Source organism: Bufo bufo, chromosome 4 (genome assembly GCF_905171765.1).
Source record: "Bufo bufo chromosome 4, aBufBuf1.1, whole genome shotgun sequence".
In the NCBI taxonomy this organism is placed as follows: domain Eukaryota; kingdom Metazoa; phylum Chordata; class Amphibia; order Anura; family Bufonidae; genus Bufo; species Bufo bufo.
In genome coordinates, this window is record NC_053392.1 from 311,627,579 (window position 1) to 311,647,511 (window position 19,933).

Sequence of the window (19,933 nt, forward strand, 5' to 3'; positions counted from 1 at the left end):
CGTGTTGAGTCAAATTAAGCCGCAGGCTCCACTCCTGGTGGTACCCTTCCGTAAATTTCTTTAAATTTCAGCTTTGCAAACATACTCCCCCCGGAACCTTAAGACTTTGGTTTCCCGGAAGTTGCTCGGCAGGTCATGTGAATAACGTCTCCGTAACGCCAGTTGTCATCGCTTATGGTCGGAACTACGACGGTGTCTGATCGTCTTCGAACCTCCGACTTTTGTTTTTGATTAATGAAAACATTCTTGGCAAATGCTTTTGCTTTGTTTTGTCAGCTCACCAGCAGGTCCTCGCATACAAATTTTTTACAGGGTCAGATCACCTTTAGGCCCTCACATATAATTTTTTAGAGGGTCAGCTCACCTGCAGGCCCTCACCTACAATCTTTTACAGGGTCAGCTCACCTACTCATAATAGGTAATTTGCACACATGCTGCCTTGTTTGTAAGAGGTAGCCGTAGCTGTTTCTCAGGCTCCCTCCCAATAATACGTAAGCCCCCATGTAAGCTACAATGTCAGGCTCATAAAACATATACAAAAAAAATGCCCCCTCTTTGAGGCCTCATGTTAGAAATATAAGTGTACAATAACCAATTCGCAAAGAGAGGAAGAAGATGACCCCCTAATAATCAGACCCAACAAACAAACTAGTCTCACAATATATGGACATGTACTGTAAAACAGTGAGCAAGGCCATGATACCAGGCTAGATACACTCACATGTTCCGCTCAGCAGGGGCTATAGCAATTCCAATGATGGCGATGTCAGCAAGATTAGGAGGGAGATTCCTGGTTTAAATAGGAGAACGCCAATATGTCTATTGATTTAATTGTTATAGTTTTGGTATGAACCACCCATACCGCTTTTCATTGGTGCTCAATACCTAGTATGCATTCATCCCCCGTGTTCGTCCAGCATGTGTTCCATGCCTCAGTCAGAGGCAGTGCAGTGTGACGCACTGTATATATGCGTTCATAGCTGATTGCAGCATCTGACATTAATATTACAATGTAAAATTTGAAAAAATATAAAATCATACCTCATCTATTTTATCGCAAAGAGCTGGCTGCCGCCATGTTAATTGAAGATCCAGAGTGGGGGCGTAAATGAGGGGTAGAGAGAAATTGCTGCAATGAGATGAATGACAGGGAGTGGTGGCGGCGACCAAAGACATGAATCTTGAAGATACTGGAGCTCAACTGTAGAACAAAATAAGATAAAATGAACTAACACTAAATAAAGTAAAATCATAGTGTTGATCACGAATATTCGAATTGCGAATTTTAATCGCGAATATCAGCACTTTGAGAATTCGCAAATATTTAGAATATCGCAAAATATATTCGTAATCGCGAATATTCGATTATTTTTAAAATACCAGTTCATGCAAATTTTTATGCGAATAATTTAGGCGATTTTATGCAAATTTTCGCAATCAAGAAAATAATGCCCGGAGATCATGAATTTGCGAATTCTCGAATATATGGCGAATATTCACCCAAATATTTGCAAAATATCGCTAATTCGAATATTGCCCCTGCCGCTCATCACTATAAAATCATAGCATTATGGTAACATAGCATTTAATGTTCAAAATAAAGTAATTAGAACTGTAAAATAGAACTAATTATCCATAGTTATTTTGTAGTTTTGCTTGAGATAGTAGTGTTGGCTTCTTATAGAGCTATAATATACCCCTCTTATTTGTATAACGTACTGCAAATTAATCTGTAGATGACAATTAAGAAATAGTCAGGGTCCATTCACACGTCCGTTTTTTCTTTTCTGATCTGTTCCGTTTTTTCAGGAACAGATCAGGACCAGATCTGGACCCATTCATTTTCAATGGGTCCTGGAAAAAATCGGACAGCACAATGTGTGCTGTCCGTTTCCGTTGTTCCGTTCCGCATGTCCGTTTAAATATAAAACATGTCCTATTCTTGTCCTGAAAAATCGGATCCTGGATGTGTGTCCGGCCGGGAGCTCCTCCTACTTGTAAGTGACAGGTCTGTGCTAAAAGCAATGCGCCGCACAGACCTTTCACTTACAAGTAGGAGGAGCTCCCGGCCGGTCAGACATCGCAGCTCGCAGTCGCAGGTAAGTATAATGCTTGTATTTATTGCTAAGTAACCATGGCAGCCAAGACTGCAATAGCGTCTTTGCTGCCATGGTAACCGATCGGAGCTCCAGCGATTTAAACTGGGACTCCGATCGGTACTCTTCGCTGCCACCAATGATGGGGGGGGGGAGAGGTGAGACCGCACTGGGCACATTTATTAATACTGGGAATCCGCACTGCCACCAATGATGGCGGGGGGAGAGGTGAGGCCGCACTGGGCACATTTATTAATACTGGGAATCCGCACTGGCCACCGATGATGGGGGGGGGAGAGGTGAGGCCGCACTGGGCACATTTAATACTGGGGAGGGAGGGGGGTCTGCCCCCTCCTGCCTAGCAGCACCTGATCTCTCACAGGGGGCTATGATTCGCACAATAATTGTGCGGATCACAGCCCCCTGTAAGAGATCGGGTGCTGCCAGGCAGCAGGGGGCAGTCATGGACACCGTTCTCAGTATATTCTAACTAGAAGCGTCCCCATCACCATGGGAACGCCTCTGTGTTAGAATATACTGTCGGATTTGAGTTTTCACATGTTTCCGTTTTTTGCGGATCCGCAAAAAACGGATGACATACGGAAACATTTTCAGGAACAACGGATCCGCAAAAAACGGACCGAAAATCGGGATGTAGAAAAATACGGACGTGTGAATGTAGCCTCAGTGTTATTTTTTTATTGGTAAGATTGAAAGATAACAAATTATAGTCAGTCACATTGTCAGGTAACCTACTTCTCATCTATTAACCCCTTCCTGATGCAGCGATTTTTAACCACCTCAGCCCCCCTAGCTTAAATCCCCTTAATGACCAGACCTCTTTTTACAAGTCTGCACTACACTACTTTCACGGTTTATTGCTCGGTCATACAACTTACCACCCAAATTAATTTTACCTCCTTTTCTTCTCACTAATAGAGCTTTCATTTGGTGGTATTTCATTGCTGTTGACATTTTTACTTTTTTTTATATTAATCAAAAATGACCGAATTTTTTGCAAAAAAATGACCGAATTTTTCAATTTCTGTTGTAAAATTTTTCAAATAAAACTACATTTCTATATAAACTTTTCTCTAAATTTATTGTTCTACATGTCTTTGATTAAAAAAAAGGCAATAAGTGTATATTCATTGGTTTGGGTAAAAGTTATAGCGTTTACAAACTACACTGCGTGCAGAATTATTAGGCAAATGAGTATTTTGACCACATCATCCTCTTTATGCATGTTGTCTTACTCCAAGCTGTATAGGCTCGAAAGCCTACTACCAATTAAGCATATTAGGTGATGTGCATCTCTGTAATGAGAAGGGGTGTGGTCTAATGACATCAACACCCTATATCAGTTGTGCATAATTATTAGGCAACTTCCTTTCCTTTGGCAAAATGGGTCAAAAGAAGGACTTGACAGGCTCAGAAAAGTCAAAAATAGTGAGATATCTTGCAGAGGGATGCAGCACTCTTAAAATTGCAAAGCTTCTGAAGCGTGATCATCGAACAATCAAGCGTTTCATTCAAAATAGTCAACAGGGTCGCAAGAAGCGTGTGGAAAAACCAAGGCGCAAAATAACTGCCCATGAACTGAGAAAAGTCAAGCGTGCAGCTAGCAAGATGCCACTTGCCACCAGTTTGGCCATATTTCAGAGCTGCAACATCACTGGAGTGCCCAAAAGCACAAGGTGTGCAATACTCAGAGACATGGCCAAGGTAAGAAAGGCTGAAAGACGACCACCACTGAACAAGACACACAAGCTGAAACGTCAAGACTGGGCCAAGAAATATCTCAAGACTGATTTTTCTAAGGTTTTATGGACTCATGAAATGAGAGTGAGTCTTGATGGGCCAGATGGATGGGCCCGTGGCTGGATTGGTAAAGGGCAGAGAGCTCCAGTCCGACTCAGACGCCAGCAAGGTGGAGGTGGAGTACTGGTTTGGGCTGGTATCATCAAAGATGAGCTTGTGGGGCCTTTTCGGGTTGAGGATGGAGTCAAGCTCAACTCCCAGTCCTACTGCCAGTTTCTGGAAGACACCTTCTTCAAGCAGTGGTACAGGAAGAAGTCTGCATCCTTCAAGAAAAACATGATTTTCATGCAGGACAATGCTCCATCACACGCGTCCAAGTACTCCACAGCGTGGCTGGCAAGAAAGGGTATAAAAGAAGAAAATCTAATGACATGGCCTCCTTGTTCACCTGATCTGAACCCCATTGAGAACCTGTGGTCCATCATCAAATGTGAGATTTACAAGGAGGGAAAACAGTACACCTCTCTGAACAGTGTCTGGGAGGCTGTGGTTGCTGCTGCACGCAATGTTAATGGTGAACAGATCAAAACACTGACAGAATCCATGGATGGCAGGCTTTTGAGTGTCCTTGCAAAGAAAGGTGGCTATATTGGTCACTGATTTGTTTTTGTTTTGTTTTTGAATGTCAGAAATGTATATTTGTGAATGTTGAGATGTTATATTGGTTTCACTGGTAAAAATAAATAATTGAAATGGGTATATATTTGTTTTTTGTTAAGTTGCCTAATAATTATGCACAGTAATAGTCACCTGCACACACAGATATCCCCCTAAAATAGCTAAAACTAAAAACAAACTAAAAACTACTTCAAAAAAATATTCAGCTTTGATATTAATGAGTTTTTTGGGTTCATTGAGAACATGGTTGTTGTTCAATAATAAAATTAATCCTCAAAAATACAACTTGCCTAATAATTCTGCACTCCCTGTATGGTGAAAATTTTTTTATTTACGCACTTTGACTTTCTGAGCACCTGTCATGTTTCCTGAGGTTCTACAATGCCCAGACAGTAGAAACACCCCACAAATGACCCCATTTCAAAAAGTAGACACCCTAAGGTATTCACTGATGGGCATAGTGAGTTCATGGAAGTTTTTATTTTTTGTCACAAGTTAGCGGAAATTGAATATTTTTTTCTTCTTAAAAAGTCTCATATTCCACTAACTTGTGACAAAAAATAAAATTTTACATGAACTCACCATACCCCTCACGGAATACCTTGGGGTGTCTTCTTTCTAAAATGGGGTAACTTGTGGGGTATTTATACTGCCCTTGCATTTTAGGGGCCCTAAAGTCTGAGAAGTAGTTTGGAATCCAAATGCGTAAAAATGCCCTGTGAAATCCTAAAAGTACTCATTGGAATTTGGGCCGCTTTGCGCACCTAGGCTGCAAAAAAGTGTCACACATGTGGTATCGCCGTACTCAGAAAAAGTAGGGCAATGTGTTTTGGGGTGTATTTTTACATATATCCATACTGTGTGTGAAAAATATCTCTGTAAATGACAACTTTTAATTTTTTTTTATACAAAGTTGTCAATTTACAGAGATATTTCTCTCACCCAGCATGGGTATATGTAAAAATACACCCCAAAACACATTGCCCTACTTCTCCTGAGTACGGCGATACCACATGAGTGACACTTTTTTGCAGCCAAGATGCGCAAAGGGGCCCAAATTCCAATGAGTACCTTTAGGATTTCGCAGGGCATTTTTACGCATTTGGATTCCAAACTACTTCTCACGCTTTAAGGCCCCTAAAATGCCAGGGCAGTATAAATACCCCACAAGTGACCCCATTTTAGAAAGAAGGCACCCCAAAGTATTCCGTGAGGGGTATGGTGAGTTCATGTAAAATTTTATTTTTTGTCACAAGTTAGTGGAATATGAGACTTTGTAAAAAAAAAAATTAAAATTTCCGCTAACTTGTGCCAAAAAAAAAGAATCTTCTATGAACTCGCCAGGGCAGTATAAATACCCCACATGTGACCCCATTTTGGAAAGAAGACACCCCAAGGTATTCCGTGAGGGACATGGCGAGTTCATAGAAGTTGGTTTTTTTTGGCACAAGTTATCGGAAATTGATTTTTTTTTGTTTTTTCTCACAAAGTCTCCCTTTCCGCTAACTTGTGATAAAAAGTTCAATCTTTCATGGACTCAATATGCCCCTCAGCGAATACCTTGGGGTGTCTTCTTTCCAAAATGGGGTCATTTGTGGGGTGTTTGTACTGCCCTGGCATTTGAGGGTCTCCACAATCATTACATATATGGCCAGCATTAGGAGTTTCTGCTATTCTCCTTATATTGAGCATACGGGTAATGAGATTTTTTTTTCCCGTTCAGCCTCTGGGCTGAAAGAAAAAATGAACGCCACAGATTTCTTCATTCGCATCGATCAATGTGGATGAAAAAATCTCTGCCAAAAAATGTGCAAAAAAAAAAAGAGGGGAAAGGCGTCTGCCAGGACATAGGAGCTCCGCCCAACATCCAAACCCACTCAGCCTGTATGCCCTGGCAAACCCGATTTCTCCATTCACATCAATCGATGTGGAGGAATAAATCATTGCCGGAATTATTATTATTTTTTTTTTATATATACAAAGTGTTTGCCAATGCATATGAACACCGCCCCTCAGCTCATACGCCTCGGCAAACGTATCTTTTTTACTGCAGAGGAGAAATCTCATCTTGCAGCGCCGCATACATCGACTTTTGTGTAATCTGACAGCAGCGCAATGCTTCTGTCAGAATGCACATCAGTGCTGCAGCTGGTTGATCGCTTGGTCCACCTAGAAGGTAAAAAGAAAATAAAAAAAAACAGGCAGCAATAAATTTATTAACATTAACTTTATATAATATTTGAAACAGAACATTAACTTTTATAAACTTTATTGAACTTTTGGAACATTAAATTTTTTGCTTACCTTAAATTTTTCTATTTTTTTTTACCTTTAGAGGACAAACCTCTCCTTCCCCATGGGACAATGTGCAAAGCGCAAATCGCCCAGAGATGTGGCGAAGTACATTATGCACTTTGTCCCAGGTAAAAGGAGAGGTTTGCAGCAGCTCTGTGTGAAAGGGCCCTAAGACCCCTGTGTGCCTGTCCTGTGTCAAGCAATCCCTATACTAATAGTGCACTTGTGTGTGGTACTTCCGGAAACACTCCCCTAAGCATAGGGCAGGGCAGTCAGGACATAAATAGCAGGTGTCACGCCTTATTCCACTCCTGCTACAGACACGACATCTTGAGTGGCATACCGGTTTGTTTCTGCCACGACTAAGTCAAAGAGCTCCGCAGTGAAGAACAGCTCAAAAAAAAACAGTGCCGATCCGATCTGAGCTGTCTCAACCCGAACTCCAGACTGGGCGGTGAAAGGGGGAACTACAGGTGCGGCTGAAGTTGGTGACTGCCAATCAGGGTTTTCCAGCACCTCCGGGTCTCTAGCGGCTCTACAGGCCTGTCTGTGCGGTGGCTGCGATGGAGGAACTACTTCACATGCCACCGTACCAGCTTTAACTGCCCTTCTGGTGCTCGCCACTTCACCATGTTCTACGGCAGTGCTGGTACTAGGTCCAGGATGGGCTGCGCTGCTGGTGTATGCCTCACCACGTAATCCGACAGCGCCAGCCCCACTCTGCTGCCCTTGAAGTGGATCCTGCGCAACCTGTGGTCTAGCAACACGGGGGCGGGTACGCCTGGTGGTATCAGGGACCTCAACCTCATCGTCCGAACTTTGGGTCAGACTGCCACTGCTTTCTATAGGTTCGTATTCTGACCCTCTGAATTCGTCAGATGAGGGTTCCCATTCCTCATCCGACTGGGTCAGAAGCCTGTAGGCCTCTTCAGAAGAATACCCCTTCCTTGCCATTTGGTCAACTAAATTTAGGGGGTATTCCCTGAGACAACCCAAGAAAAAAAGTAAGCCTGTCTTACAAATGGGAGGCTTGCGAAGTACAGGAATATCAAAACTGATTTTTTATCACCGCAGCTCTTGTGTAGTGATTGTGCAGTGATAAAAAAAATATATATATTTTTTGTCACTGCGGCGGGGCGGGCGTGGGTGAACGCATATGTGGGCGACCGATCAGGCCTGATTGGGCAAACACTGCGTTTTGGGTGGAGGGCGAGCTAAGGTGACACTAATACTATTATAGATCTGACTATGATCAGTTCTGATCACTTACAGATACTATAAAGTACCAATGCTGATTAGCGATATGCTAATCAGCGAATCAGTGACTGCGGTGCGGTGGGCTGGGCGCTAACTGAAGCTAACTACCTACCAAAGGGGCCTAAACTAACCTAAACCTAACAGTCAATACTGGTGGGAAAAAAAAAGTGACAGTTTACACTGATCACTTTTTTCCCTTTCACTAGTGATTGACAGGGGTGATCAAGGGGTTAATTGGGGTGATGGGGGGGGGGGGTGATCTGGGGCTAAATATGTAGTGCTTGGTGTACTCACTGTGATCTGTGCTCTCTGCTGAGACCAACCGACGAAATGGACCCAGCAGAAAGCACAGAAGCCATTTAACACATTATATTTATAAATATAATGTGTTATATGGCTGGTGGTTCGTTATTTTAAAAGTCACCAACCTGCTAGCGCTGATCATTGGCTGACAGGCTGGTGACCAACTCCTTGTGCGCCTTTTGCCGACCCGCACTGTGCATGTGCGGGCTGCATATGCGCGTCATCTCGCGTCTCGCGAGATGACGCGTATATGCATCCAGGAGGAATAACCCGGCCGCCCGCAGGACGCATCCCTGCGTTAGGCGGTCGGGAGGTGGTTAATTTTTTGGTTTTTATTTTTCGCTCCCTGGCTTCCCAAAGACATAACTTTTTTATATTTCCATTCACATAGCTAAATTAGGGCTTGTTTTTGTGGAACAAGTTGTAATTTCTAAAGCCACAATTTAATATAAATATATAATATGAAAAAAAGCGGGCCAAAATTAAAAAATGGGGTGGAATTTTAAGAAAATGCAATTAGGCCACAGTTTTATGGATTTTGTTTTCACAACCATCTTTATGCAATAAAACTGACTTGTGCTCTTCATTCTTCAGGTCAGTATGAGTACAGCTATACCACATGTGTATAGTTTTTCTTGCATTTTAATGCTGAATTTTTTTTTAAAACTTTGTCATCATCGTATTCCCACCACCATAACTTTTTTATAGTTATGATGACTATGGAGATGTGTGAGGGCTCATTGTTTTGTGGGACGATCTGTAATTTTTTCAAATATAATTTTGAGGTGTGTACCGTATGAATTTTTGATCACTTTTTATTCACTCAATTCCACATGTGGACTAGGTATAATAAAACATAACCTTTACTAAATTATCTTCTAAAAGCATAGTTGGTTGGGGATAATTATCCTTTTCCGCGGCCCCAGACGGTGGCAATTTTTGTATATATGTGTGTATGTTTTTTGCTTCATCCCACTGCAACCAACTATGCTTTTAGAAGATAATTTAGTAAAAGTTATGTTTTATTATACCTAGTCCACATGTGGAATTGAGTTAAATTTGAGGTGTGACTTATATCTCTGCATACATACACTTAGTGCATAGAGGTATTTTTTGTGTGCAAGCCTCACTTTTTATTCACTTTTCTGGAAAGAAACGTGATGAAAAATGGTAAATTGACCATTTAATATAATTTTGTTACATTATGCCATTCACCGTATTGGAATAAGTTTATTTTTTTTATATATTTTAATACTACGGATGTTTTTGCAAGTGAAAATGCCCATTATGTTATTTTTGTAATTATTTATTTTGATTTTGATTTTGAGGAATTGGGGTGATTTGAATTTTTATGCTTTTTATATTTTTCAACACTTTCTTTTACCTTTCTTTAACTTTTTTATGTCCCCAACTGGACTCAAGCTTGTAATCATCAATTGCAATTTGTATAGCATAATCAATTTGCACCATTATTCTATATAGAAATAGGTATATTACAGTACAGTGCTGTCACCTGGCCAGAATTGTAATATCCAGGTAATTAGCCTAAAAGCCTACTACATGCTCAGGCTCATTACCAGCCTAGAACACTTTCCCTGATTTCTACTGGAGGAAAGTGTTCTTGTATCTGGGTTTTAGCCCTCTCAGATGCTGAGGGGTTAAATGTCCACAGTCGGCATTACTGCCAATTGTGGACATTACCTATAGATGTCTGCTACATAAAACAGCAGGCCCCCAGTGGCTATGGCGCTCTCTTTGCTCCAGAGCGGGAGCCATCTTCAAAAACCAGACATCCACTATACATGTATGTGAATGTCAGGAAGGGGTTAATTGCATAATACAACAAATCATCCCTATCAATTACTATAGCCATATCATGCTCATGGGTAATATGTACCTAGAATAAGGACTCTTTTACAGATGATACAGTTTCTAACTTGACACAATGTACAATATAGGCACAGCGCTCTCCTGCTCATCATTTGGAAAGCACAGTGGTGCTTGGAACATAGCAGCAAAGTAAAATCCAAAAAAGAGGAACAAATTCCAGCTTCCCAATAAAAACAATGGTCTTTATTAAACAAGCAATAAAAACTCTTTTATCTACGTGTTTCGGATTAAAACATTAGAATCCTTACTCATGACAAGTGCAAGTATATACAACCCACATTGATATAGCGGACTGCCTCCAATCAGAAATGAGTAACAGCATGTCAGGTGTTGTCAATATCAGGATAAGATACAAAAAGTGGAGTGGAGTCCATATCATGGTGAGATTTTTTTCTTATTTTCTTTTTTTAAAAGTAAGAAAAAACACAACAAAAGATACTCATTCCAAATCAAAGAAATTGCAAAGTTAAATCATGTTTTCTATTTAGGCCAGTAGGGGCACAACTGGCAAATTGAAACATCCAAAATGTTTCTCTACTCTGCAGTTTCCTCTTGTGATCTCCCCCTCGAGCTGGTAATTTAACCCTTTCTATTCCCTGTGCTGTAAGCCGATACGTTTCTGGTTTTGTAGTGTAGAATGTCCCAAATATGTTTTTGTAATCTGTATTCTGGCCACATTTAAAGATTTCCTAAATAATAAAGATGTCACATCCTGCAGTTTCCAAAATGGGGCCGCTTTTTGATTGTTTCTACTGTAGGGTTGCATCAGGAGGGCTTCAAATGGGACATGGTGCCTAAAAATCTGCCCTCCAAAAACCATCTGGCGCTCCTTTCCTTCTGCACCCTGCTGTGTGCCCTTACATCAGTTTGCAACCACATATGGGGTGTTTCTGTAAACTGCAGAATCAGGGTAATAAATACTGAGGTTTGTCTTGTTGTTAACACTTGATGTGTTACATGAAAAAATACATTTTAAAATGGAAAATCTGCCAAAAAAGTGAAATTTAGAAATGTAATGTCCATTTCCCTTAAATTTTTGTGGAACACATAAAGGGTTAACAAAGATTGAAAAATCTGTTTTGAATAACCTGAAAGGTGTAGTTTCTAAATTGGGACCAGTTATGGATGGTTTCTGCTATGTAAGCCCCACAAAGTAACTTCATAACTGATTTAGTCCTTTAAAAAGTGGGTTTTTGGAAATATTCTTAAAATGTTTAAGTATTGCTTCTAAAATTCTAAGCCTTCTTATGTCTTAATAAAAAAATATTACATCTAAAAAATGATGCCAACATAAAGTAGACATAGGGGAAATTTAAAGTAATAAGTATTTTGTGAGGTTTTACTCTCTACCTTAAAAGCAGAGAAATAAAATTTTTTGAAAATTACTCATTTTTCCAACTTTTCAAAAAATTTTAGATTTTTTTAAAATAAATAAAGGTGATTTATATTGACTAAAATTTATTGTAAAGTACAATGTATCACATGAAAATATTCTTAGAATGGCATGGATAAGTAAAAGTGTTCCAAAGTTTTTACCACATAAAGTGACACGTCAGATTTGCCAAATTTTTTCCTTAAAGGGTTAAATGAGTTTTTCAATTAATTCTTTAACCCGTTAGACATAAAATACTGAATTATTGTATCATTCAGACTGAATTATCTATATGTGTGTGAAAAGCATTCAAGATATTATTCTTTATATATGGATTATGAAGTTTCGCTATAAAATGTGGAATATGTCACAGTTTGATCAAACACATACGTGTTATTAAGAACAGATTTGGACAATAAAGTTCAAGTATGTTATAAGAATATATTATATACACATGGTTTAAGATTTCAGACTATAAGCACATTTATATTGTTTATAGCTTTTGTAACATTTTGTGGAACATTTTAAACAGCTGACTCTGTGTTTCTGCTGAGAATTAACATTAAATATTGATATATGGTAATTATTTTTGCTCATTAACACTCCATGTTATTTTACTCTGACCTTTAACTAATTGTTGTGTACATTCCTTAAGATAGAGTATAAGTGTTATAAGCTCTAAATTTCAGTTTGCTGTGTATCACTAAACATAAGCATTGAACCAATAAGTAGTCAGATGTTCAAGGCAATAACCTACAGTATTATTCATTCCTTTCCCACGTACAATTTCATAGGTTTCAGTACACCGCTGTAATTACATAAACAGCTATTTTTCTAGCTAAGCTCTTATGTAACAGACACATTAACATTTTTTAATATTTGAAGGATAAAAGAAAATTAGGACGAGTTTTCTCTTCTCAAAATCATACTGGAGGAATGAATATTTTCTATTTTCAGAGACCACTTACTAGCCTCTTGGGTCTGTACACCATGCTTCATTCCATACACAAATCTTTAAATAGCCACATTTATACCTTGGCATAAAAGGATTGTTTATTTTATAATCTGAGGTTCCCATGGGCAGGTTAAAATAAGACATTTAGTAAAGTAAGTGCAGCTAGAAGATGTCAAATTGTGCCAAAAATTGGTGCAATTTGGCACACTTCTTTTAGAGAAGTCCTCTGTGTCCAGCTTACCAATGATGGGTGGCTTAATAGAAAGGGGTGTAGCTCAGTGAATGGGCAAGGCTAAAGTTACTTTATAAAACTAAGCTAACCAATAGTTGGTATATATTAAGACAAACTTTGCTATCCCTGCACCAAATTTATTGTCCAGCATGAGACACTATTATACATTTGGTGTATGTCTAGACTGCCTAAGTTTATGCCATCTGCAGGTACTGTTGAGCAAATCAAAGTTCACAAAGTGGTCTTCGATTCGAAATTCAGGCAAAATTCTATTTGCCGCGAAGACGAATTTCCTTGCGCTTTGTGGTAACATATTGATTTTTCCTGAAATGGCAGTAAAAGTTAAAAAAAAAAATCATTTACCTCATTCATTTAAACATGAAGAGGCTGCTGCAGCCATCTTGCTTGAAGACCCAATGAGAAATCCTGTGTGCGGTGACGTATGACATCACCACTCCAGCTGATGTCATGACAGTAACAAATCATATTTTTCCTAAAATGGCTGCTGCACGTGTGAGAACATGGAGAAAGGAAGTCTGGGAAGGCGGGATCACCCATACTGACATGCATGCAGCCAATCAGCAGCCAGCAATCCTTGTGATGTCTCAGCGGTATAAATACGGCAGCCATTTTAGATTCTGACATTCACCACCGTACTTAGTGCAGGGAGAGACGGGTCTGCAGGCGCTTGGGACAGTGATAGAAAAATCGTCATTGTGCTAAAAAAAAAAAAAAAGATTTACAAGTGCAGGGAGAGATTATTCAAGGTGTAGGGAAAGTATAGTGAGCAATCATTCCACTGCATTTCTGCTGAACAGGGTTCAGTCGGGGAGGTGACAGCCTGGTTAATAGGAACAATCCGATTACACTTTGCTGCACTGACTGGCGATACAAATTGCCATTATACAGATCTGTAATTCCATCAAACCGTTCTTATTGGGGTGCAAGTGCTGTTTGATCCAGGCATTAACAGGGTTCATTACAAGGAAATATTTCTACGTTTTATTTGCCCTTGTGCGGTGCAGTTATATATTCTAAAGCATTTTTTGGCTTGCATTAGTGGGAATAAAATGGCTTATTAGCCATTTTGTGGTGAAGTGCGAAAATTATAGCCCTTTTTGTCGTGTATTAATGGCAAAAGCAAAATATATTTGACGCTCAGCGGTGCACTTATCTGTTTGTTTGTTGCTGTTTTTTCCACAATGTTGTAAAATTATTTTTATTGATTTTTATCGTAGACAATAAGCTAAGTCATAAAAATTGGTACATCATACATTTTAGTAATCAAGTGCTTAGCGTTACAATTAGGTATTAGTACAGTAAGATATCAGAGTGCTATAACAAAATTCCATTACAGCAATCTGCATTACAATATTGCAGTATAATAACTTGAACCAGTGATGAACAAGGTCGGGAGGATTCTAGGAATAAGAGGGGGGGGGGAGAAAAGGTCATTCGCAGGAGTGGGCGGTCCAAAGGCAAATATTATTTGAAAGTAAAGTACTGCCACAGGTAAGACACTACATGAATCAGTTCACTTGGAGAAAGAGACAATGTAAAATAAAAAAATAATTTAATTAGAATAGGGCAATTCGCATAATATTGAACTTGTATTCAAAGGGGAGATCTACTTTTACACCATAAAGCATATCACGTGCTGAGAACGATCTACACTTTAAAATCTCTGCCATTTTAGTTGTTGGAGAAATTCCTATATTTTTTCCAGGGGCCCCAAATATTTTTAAATCTATGAGTAGTACACGAGTCCTAGTGTGCTATTTGTTCAAAGCAATATAATTGATCACACTTCTGTATCCAATGTGACTTTGTGGGTGGATTTATAGATTACCAATTCACCGCTATTAATAACCTAGCTGCTGCTAACAGAATATTGCAAAGGGTGCGGGTGTGTCCTGAGCACTGAATATCACTGTATAACCCAAAAAGGCACAGTTTCGGGGATGGCTTAATAGTAACCAAACTGAGATCTGAAATGGTTTTACAGACACATTACCAGTAAGGTTTTATCTTATCACAGGACCACCAAATGTGACCATGAGTGCCCACTTCACCCCGACACCTCCAACACTCTGCAGGGCAATCAGGGAACATGCTGCTGAGATGATATGGTGTGTAGTACCATTGTGTTAATATCTTATAACTGTTTTCCTGTAGTTTGGCACACCTGGACTCCCTGGATGGGTTTGATAATGCATTTTTGACTTCCTTGGGGGTGAATGTGATATTTAAGTATTTTTCGCATCGAGTTATATAAGGTTGGGTGTCATATCCCATTAGGGATAATAGGAGATTATACAGCTTTGATATTTTGCCTTTTGGCTCTTTAACCTGTAACGCTAATTTTTCAAAAAGAGACTGCTCTGGGAAGTCGTATAACCCTATTAGGTATTTTTTCATATATTGACTAAAATGCATCAAATGAAAGGTAGACAACCTGGCAATTAAAGGGTGCTCCCTCAGGATCTCGAGTGACGGGACATCATTGTCTGGGCATAGGTCTAGGGCTGGAGATGACATAATTTTTGCTCTCTCTGGTAGAGTTTCTTTAAAATGTATCGAGGAATTGAATAACACATCTCTTACCTGCAATAGTATTTGATAATTCGGAGATAATCGTGTCAACCAATCAGACTCCCTCCACAAGATTAATGTGTAATCTGTGATGGGGCTGAGAGAGCGTATTGTTTTATTTATTTGGTGACAGTCTAGAAAGAGCAGAGATCTGATCGGTATAGGAGATATGTCATTTTCTACCTCAATGTCTAATTGATTCTTGTATGGCCTCAACCAATCTAGGCACCTAGAGCACACGATTGCCTTATGGTACGTATATAGATCTGAGACTCCAAGACCACCCGCATCAGTTTGTTGTATTATTTGTTTATACAGTAGTCTAGCTTTCTTGCCTCCCCAAATAAATCTCGAGATTATTTTTTGAAGTTTCTTAAAAAATTCTTTAGGGATTGGTATAGGTAGAGCTTGGAGGTAATAAAGGATAGTGGGCATGATAATGGACTTAATTAACACTCTACGGCCAAACCATGAGATAAAGGGAATATTCCATGAGCATATCATGTCTTCAAGCCATTTAGGCAGTGTAATGAAGTTTTCCTTAATCAGGTGTGAGAATAAAGGTGTGAGTTTAACCCCTGTGAGGTCCACTGAAAAGAGGTGAGATTTTTTTATTCGTTTAAATCTGTTGCTGGGATAGACACATTTAAAACCGTGGATTTTGAAATATTTACCGAGAAATTGGAGAGTTCATGGAAAGTCTGAAGGGTTGACACAAAGACTGGAAGTGCAATTTTGGGATTTGTAATCATTAGTAGAACATCATCTGCAAAGGCAGCGGTTTTATGAGTCTTGTCCCCTACAGACATACCTACAATGTCTATGTTTTGTCTAAATGACTGCAGAGTTTCAATTACTAGTACAAATAGCAATAGTGACAGAGGACAGCCCTGCCTCGTGCCATTTGATATGAGGAACTTTGGTGACAGTGTACCATTTACTAGGATGCGTGCTGTGGGTTTTTGGTACATAGCCATAACTCCCGCTATGAAGGTGTCCGGAATGCCGAATTTGACCATAGCCTGTGACATAAATAACCAGTCCACCCTATCGAAGGCCTTCTCAGCATCCATCAACTGTTTCATTCTCTGCAGTTTTGCCTGTGCATCACCTTCAGCATGACAGGAAGATGCACATTAAGGAATTCAATGTATGGCTTGGTGAATGGTGTCTGAACCAAGGGTTTGGCTTTGTGTCTCATGTTAGCTCTCGTTGGAATGCAAAAGAACTGTACAAGAAAGATGGTTTGCATCTTTCTCTCAAGGGAACGAATGTCCTCAGTGAACAGTTCAAAGTATTTGCTAAGGAGCATTTAAACTAGGAAAGGGCAGTCCGACTACCCCCTGGAACAATGCCAGAAGATGCCAGTAGCACATAGGTTAAGAAATGACAAGCTCAGATTCTTGTCTACAAATGCTCACAGTTTAGGGAATAAGATCAATGGATTTGAGGCTATAATGGCATCTGAGAATATAGATTTAGTGGCTGTTACTGAGACGTGGTTCAATGGGAGTAATGACTGGGATATAACAATACCAGGGTTTTCTCTATATAGGAAAGACAGAGATGGCAAGAAGGGGGAGGGGTGGCCCTGTATGTGAAAGATAGCATAAAATCTAATTTAATAGAAACATAGTAACATAGAATGTGTCGGCAGATAAGAACCATTTGGCCCATCTAGTCTGCCCAATATACTGAATACAATGAATAGCTCCTGGCCCTATCTAATATGAAGGATGGCCTTATGCCTATACCATGCATGCTTAAACTCCTTCACTGTATTTGCAGCTGCCACTTCTGCAGGATGGCTATTCCATGCATCCACTACTCTCTCAGTAAAGTAATACTTCCTGATATTACTTTTAAACCTTTGCCCCTCTAATTTAAAACTATGTCCTCTTGTAGCAGTTTTTCTTCTTTTAAATATTCTTTCCTCTTTTACCTTGTTGATTCCCTTTATGTATTTAAAAGTTTCTATCATATCCCCTCTGTCTCGTCTTTCTTCCAAGCTATACAGGTTAAGGTCCTTTAATCTTTCCTGGTAAGTTTTATCCTGCAATCCATGTACCAGTTTAGTAGCTCTTCTCTGAACTCTCTCCAAAGTATCAATATCCTTCTGGAGATATGGTCTCCAGTACTGAGCACAATACTCCAAATGAGGTCTCACTAGTGCTCTGTAGAGCGGCATGAGCACCTCTCTCTTTCTACTGGTAATTCCTCTTGCTATACACCCAAGCATTCTGCTAGCATTTCCTGCTGCTCTGTGACATTGTCTGCCTACCTTTAAGTCTTCTGAAATAATGATCCCTAAATACCTTTCCTCAGATACTGAAGCTAGGACTGTATCACTGATTTTATATTCTGCTCTTGGGTTTTTACGTCTTAGGTGCATTATCTTGCACTTATCAACATTAAATTTTAGTTGCCAGATTTTTGACTATTCCTCTAGTTTTCCTAAGTCCTTTTCCATTTGGTGTATTCCTCCAGGAACATCAACCCTGTTACAAATCTTTGTGTCATCAGCAAAAATACACACCTTACCATTGAGGCCTTCTGCAATTTCGCTGATAAAGATATTAAACAATATGGGTCCCAGAACAGATCCCTGAGGTACCCCACTGGTAACAAGACCATGGTCTGAATATACTCCATTGACTACAACACTCTGTTGCCTGTCCCTCAGCCACTGCCTAATCCATTCAACAACAAGTTAGCGAGACCAATTTAGAGTCAGTTTGGGTTACCTTGCAGCTTAATAATCATAAGGCAACTTGTGTAGGTGTTATATATAGACCACCTAGCCAAGTCAAAAAATTTGATGATCTTCTAGTTGAGGAAATAGCTAAAATGACATTGAAGGAGGAAGTTATCATTCTGGGAGACTTTAATCTTCCTGATGTAAACTGGAAAACCAAAATAGCTAGTTCTGCCAGGAGTACAGATATTCTAAAAAGTAGTTGGAGTCAAGCCAGAAGGTAGGCCATTTTAGATTTAGTATTCACAAATGAGAATTTGGTATCTGATATTACTGTAGGGGAAAGCTTGGGATCTAGTGATCACCAGTCAGTGTGGTTTACTATAAGTAAAGTAAATTATTCACACTAGAGTTGAGCGGACACCTGGATGTTCGGGTTCGACGGGTTCGGCCGAACTTCGGAAAAAAGTTCAAGTTCGGGACCCGAACTTAACCCGAACTTGACCCCATTGAAGTCAATGGGGACCCGAACTTTGGAGCACTAAAATAGCTGTAAAAATGTCATGGAAAGGGCTAGAGGGCTGCAAATGGCATCAAAATGTGGTTAAGAGGGAAATGACTTTAAATAACATAAAATATTTAAAACTATAAAATAATAATCTTAATCTAGGAGGACGAGGTCCATATGGAGGTTGAGGAGGCGGTGGATGTGGCGGTGTAGGTGGAAGCAGCGGTGGAAGAGGAGGAGGTAGCCTACACTGCTTTTTGGTTTTAAATTTATTTATATTTTTATAAATTAGGGTACACCACAAAACATTGGGAAATATAACCTGTGATAACCCCCTGCAGTCGTGCTAAACACATGTTCAGACAATACACTGGCTGCAGGGCAGGCCAGCACCTCCAAGGGGTAAAGGGCAAGCTCAGGCCATGTGCCCAATTTGGAGACCCAGAAGTTGCAGGAGCTGACCCCAGTCAGTCAGTTCGTGTAGGCGTGTGCACACTTACTGCCCCACCATGTTGCACGTCCCCGTGATGTTCACGATCCAATTAAATATCTGCTCTATCAACTTTCGATGTTCTTTTCTGCGCCGACCATGGTGATCACGGGTGGCAGGGAATCAGGGTTCCACACCGGAGAGGGAGCATGAGAAAAAGAGACCACATCCAAGTGAGGATTAATTTTTTCAAATTTAAAATTATAGAGTGGAATTATGGGACAAATTGTTAAAGCATAAAAGTGGGACAAATTGTTAAAGTTTAAGCATTGAATGAAAGGATGTGCCGCGCATTAATTAATGAAGAATTTATTCAATCTTATTCCCTGTCAACTATGCAGAGCAGGGGTTTCTATCCGGCAAAATTTGAAAAAATGTCACCTGACAATGTAATTGATGATTTTTTTAAATTTATGTTCCTGTCACCTATGTAGAGGTGCCCCAGTGACATCCACCATCCATTTCGATATCTTCTCTATCAACTTTTGATGTTCTTTTCTGAGCCTACCGTGTTGATCCCGTTTATCAGCGAATCAGGGTTCCACGCCGGAGAAGGAGCGTGAGAAAAAGAGACTAAATTTAAAGGGAGATAAATTTATAAAAAAAAATTGGGGATCAAGCAAAAATGTGGGACAAATGTGGTTAAATCGCAAATGTGGGACAAATTACAGAAGCCCAAATGTGGGCCAGAAGAGTAAAGCGGAATTATGGGAAAAGTTATTGAGGCAAAAATTTGGGACAAATTACAGAAGCCCAAATGTGGGCCAAAAGAGTAAAGCGGAATTATGGGAAAAGTTATTGATGCACAA